This window comes from Tenrec ecaudatus, chromosome 4 (genome assembly GCF_050624435.1).
Source record: "Tenrec ecaudatus isolate mTenEca1 chromosome 4, mTenEca1.hap1, whole genome shotgun sequence".
NCBI lineage: Eukaryota > Metazoa > Chordata > Mammalia > Afrosoricida > Tenrecidae > Tenrec > Tenrec ecaudatus.
The window spans coordinates 16,435,583-16,440,798 of NC_134533.1; positions in this window are offsets into that span (position 1 = coordinate 16,435,583).

Sequence of the window (5,216 nt, forward strand, 5' to 3'; positions counted from 1 at the left end):
AACTCAAGCACAATCAAAACTGTAAAGTCAAGATGGGTTTTCTACAAGTTTAAAAAAGGGGGGGAGAGCTCTAGCAGCGGCAGCCAATCATGAGATTCTAATGGGAATTGTAAGTTTCTGAGAATAGGCATCCAGCAGCCATGATAGGGTGGTGGTTATGTGTTGAGATGATAACCACAAGGTCAGCAGTTCAAAACCACCAGCTGCTCCATGGGAGAAAGATAAGGCTTTCTACCCCCTTACAGAGTTATAGTGGCAGAAACCCACAGGGGCATTTCTACTTTGTCCCACAGAGACACTATAATTTGGAATGGATCCAATGACAGTGAGAGGATAGGCACCAAATCATATAATGGACTTTGTTTTATAATGCTATAATATAACTAACAATAATAAGAATCTATGAATTCCTAGTGTCTCAAGCAGTTTAGCAATTCCCCCAAAAGTCAGTGTAAAACTATTCAGTGGTTCTGTAGGAGAAATACCTGGAGATCTCTTTCTATAGAGATTATAGCCAAGAAAACCCTATGAGGAAATTATACCCTGTAACTTAGAGGGACTATGAGTTTTTTAATAGCCTGCCGTATGCAGATGACACAACCTCGTGTGCTGAAAGTGAGGAGACTTGAAGCATGAAGATCGAGGATTGCAGCCTTCAATATGGGTTACCACTCAATGTAAAGAAAACAAAAATCCTCACAACTGGACCAATAGGTGTAAAGAACCAAAACACAAAAACCAACTCACTGCCATTGAGTCGAGGCTGACTCCCAGTGAGCCTCTAGAACAAGATAGAAATGTCCCTGTGGGTTTCTGAGACTGTTACTGTTTACCAGCGTAGAAAGCCTCATCTCTCTCCCACAGAGTAGCTGGTGGTGTTAAACTATTATTCTTTGATTAGCAGCCCAACATGTAACCACTACTCCCCAGGCCTCCCAATAGGGTAACATCATGATAAATGGAGGAAAGATTGAAGTTGTCAAGGATTTCATCTTGCATTACTCTAACCAGTGGTCATGAGAACAGCACTCCAGAGATCAAAAGACATGTTGTATTGGGTAAATCTGCTGCATAAGACTTCTTTAGAGCATTTGAAAAGCAAGGATGTTGTTTTGAAAACAAAGGTGCACCTGCCCCAAGCCATGGTATTTTCAATGGCCTCATATGCCTATGAAAGTTGGAAACTGAATAAATAAGACTGAGTACCAATTAGTGTGTTTAAATTGTGGTGCTGGTGAAGAATACTAAAAGTACCATGGACTGCTAAAAGGACACACAAATGTGCCTTGGGAGCAGGATGCCCAGAGTGCGCCTTAGAAGCAAGCTAAAGGAGAAGGAATTCAAAAATTAGACAGGCAGGGAAAAGAGGAAGGCCCTCACTGAAATGATTGACACAGTAGCTGCAGCAATGGGTTCAAGCACAGGAACGATTGTAATGATGGCACAGAGCAGTGTTTTGCTCTGTTTTGCATATGGGTCAGAATCACTCAATGGCACCTGACAACAGTGAGTGGAAAGCAGCTTCATGACACCTCACAACAAGAACAGATATTATTACTACCCATTGTCCTGAGCTAAGTCAACCCCAACTCAAGGTAACCCTATGTGCATCAGAATAAAACTGTGCTCCCCAGAGGTGCTCATGGCTATGCCCCCTCTCCCCGAGAGGCATGTTCCTAGAACACTTGAGTGGGCTTGAACTGCCAATCTTTCAATTAGTAAGCTAACATTTAACCATCCATGCCACCCAGGGAATCCTTGTCTTTTCATAAGATTTTTTTAAGAAGCTCATTGCCATCCAGTCTCTTCTGATTCATTGCCACCCTAGGTGATGCCGCGGTTAAACATGTGTCCATTAATCAAAAACTGGGTGGCTGAATGCCACCGGTCACTTTGCAATGGAAGAGAACGATATGACACTGTGCTTCCATTGAGATTTATAGCCTTGCTTTTTTCCCACCATATTGGAGCCTGTGAGGGTTGCTGGGAACAGAACTTCTAAGCAGCAAATATGTCTGGAATCCTCTGGTCCAAGGCCATCTTTGCTGGACATAAAGGAGGTCTCCGGAACCAGAGGAAACACACAGCCCTTCTTAAAATTGAAGATGTTTATTCCCAAGATGAAAGTGAATTGTATTTAGGCAAGAGATGTCCTTATATACACAAAGCAAAGAACAACATAGTGACTCCTGGGGAAAACCTAAGAAAACTAGAGTCATCCAGGGAAAGGTAACTCCTATCCATGGACACTGGAGTGGTTTGAGCCAAATTCAATGGCCTACTAAGGCCATTGGACACAGAATCGGTGTGATACTGAACCCCCTCAAAGATTTAAACTTAATTAAAGTACATAAAATTGTAAATAAATAAAGGTATTATTGTTATCTATACATGTCTTACACCACACATTCTACCCCTTTACCAGTTATCCTGGTGTTGGTCCCTCTCGAGGGGGCTTATTCTGCCATCATTTCTCTCTGTTCCTCTTCTCCTCCTTCTCCCCCTTCCTTCCCCTACCCTCCTTGAATCGCTACTCCCGTTACTGTTTCTGGGGGACTTATCTGTCCTGAGTTCCATATATTGAAAGCTCTCACCTGTACCACTGTACGTACACTGGTCTAACGGGATTTTCAAGGTAGGACTGAAATCATAATCATGGGGGAAGCAAGGATTGAAGAGCTAAAGGAGTGTTGGGTGATTCGTTGGTGTTAAACTGGCCCCTGGATGTGTTTCTCTTCGGTGCAGCCCCTCTACATGGGAATATCCAATTTTCTATGGATGGACTCTGGGTCTCTACTTTGACCCCTCTCTGTAACCTTGATGAGATTGTTTATTTTTGAACTTTTGATTCTCATTCCATTGACCCCTCATGATCACACCGGCTGGTGTGCTTCTAGGTGGGCTTTGTTGATTCCCTGTGAGATGGCCGCTTGTTTAGCTTCAAGTTTTTAAAACCTCTAATGCAATATCTTTTAAGACCAGGCACCATCTGCTTTCTTCACCGCATTTGATTATGCACCCAGTTTGTCTTCGGTGATCATGTAGGGGTGGGAATTACCCAGTGCCACATTATTAGAACAAAGTGTTCTTGTGCTGAAGGTATATTTAAGTAGAGGCCCAGAGTCCATCCACTACCTCAATGTACCATATAAATAAAAGTACATAGTCCACCACTGTTATTTGTGCATTAATATATTTATATATGTACACATCTGTTTATAACTCTATAAATGGGTTTGCTTCCTAGTTCTTTCCTCTATTTCCTTTTACCTTCCTCCTGCCCCACTAGCACCCTCACCCCTTGTTTGCCTGTAAACAGAACATTTTGGTATTGATAAAATGATAGATATGTAGACCAACAGATTAGACCAGAGAACCAGGAAATACAAACAATCACCTATAAACACCTGAACTATTTTTTAATAAGGGACTAAAACACCTTAAGTGGGGAAGAGACAGTCTTTTCAATAAATAGTGCTGGAAAACTTGGATCAGCATCTGCAAAAGAATGAAATATCACCTGGGCCCTGACAGCCACAGGAGGAGAAGGAGGAGGAGCAGGCACCCATGCTGATGCAGACACATGCAGCATTGCTGGAGAATTCCCCCCCAGGGAGCAGCACAGCCCACAGCAGGCCTTCCTTCCAGGAACCCATTCCATCCTGCCACTGCACCCCCCACCCCCACGCCCACACACACTCCGCCAGGTCCCCAGGCTGAGCCACCTAGGGGAGTGCAAGCAAGTAGGGTCACCCCAGAGTCCTCCATCAGGGCCAGGTGGCACCTGTGCACAAGGACAGCCTGTTCCTGCCCACGTACTATCTTTGTACTAGAATTTGCTAACTTGTAATATAGACCCCTTCATCTGGCCAACAGTCAGGATTTCCCTATAAATCACTTGTAGGAAATTTAAACTCTAATTATGACAGCTACATGAAAGGTAATTGCACTTGTGTGCTTATGGACACAGGTAATTAACTTGTCTATCTTTATTTGCTTTTGATTTTCAAGTACTTGTATAAAGAGACATTTTGGGGGTGTCAAGACTGATGGGGTGGAAGATTTATTTCGTAAATATAAAATAAAGGAACACGCATTGGATACCAAAGGAAGAAACAGGGCGCAAACCTCACTCACACCATGGACAAGATGAATTCAAGATCAATTAAAGACCTAACCATAAGTCCAATAACCATTAGGATCATCGGTGGGAAAAGAAAATAGAAAAAAAATTAACAGCCCTTGTACAGGCATAAATGTACTTCCAAACATAATGAAAAACACTCACACTACAAACACACCCACACTTCTGAAGAAACAGAAGGTGAAATAGAGGACTCGGATTTTCTAAAACTATGGCATTTGTGTACATCAAAAAGATTCTATCAAAAGAGTAAACAGAGAATCCACACATTGGAAAAAACTATTGGGCAATCATAGATCAGATCAAAGAGGGAGGGTGGGTGGGAAAAGATGAGGCAAAACTACATACAGAGGGAGTTACCGGGACACGTGACCGTTCTAATGCAATGGCCTGTGTAACTATTGATAGTGGGATTTTATTTGTATGTTTTATAGTCCACAAATAAAAGGGGGGAAGTAATAATAAAAATTAATCAATTTAATTTTTTTAACTAAAAAAAAGTGTCACCGACTTCAAAAGCCTCCAAATTTTAGCTATTAGACTTAAGACTGGCCTGAGTGGGTGTACAAGAAGGACAAGAAAAACTGCAATGGACTTAAATTCTTTTGTGAAACTTGAGTTCATGTTAACAAAAAATAAAAAGGGGGGGAGAAGTTACAATGCCGTTGAACCAGACTCAAGATGACACGTTGTTTCAGAACAGAACTGCATCCTCCTGACTTCTCAGAAGTAGATCCGCAGCTCTCTCTTCCCTGTGCCTCTGTGTCCATTTGAAGGCAACTTTTCTGTGGGTATGGACTCCCAGTGGTGTAGTGGGTTACACATCGGGCTGGTAACCACAAGGTTAGCACTCCCAACCTGCCAGCTGCTCTTTGGAAGAAAGATGAGGCAATCCTATCCTATAATGATTTACAGGCTCCAAAACCCACAGGGACAGTTTGACTCTGTCCTGGCAGGGTCACTGGGCCTCAGAATAGACTTGGTGACAGTTAGCTTGGTGTTTAGAGTTTTCTGTTAGTAGAGAAAGTACTTAGCTGTTTGTATCATCCTAGAAAAGGCTGAGAGGCCTTTA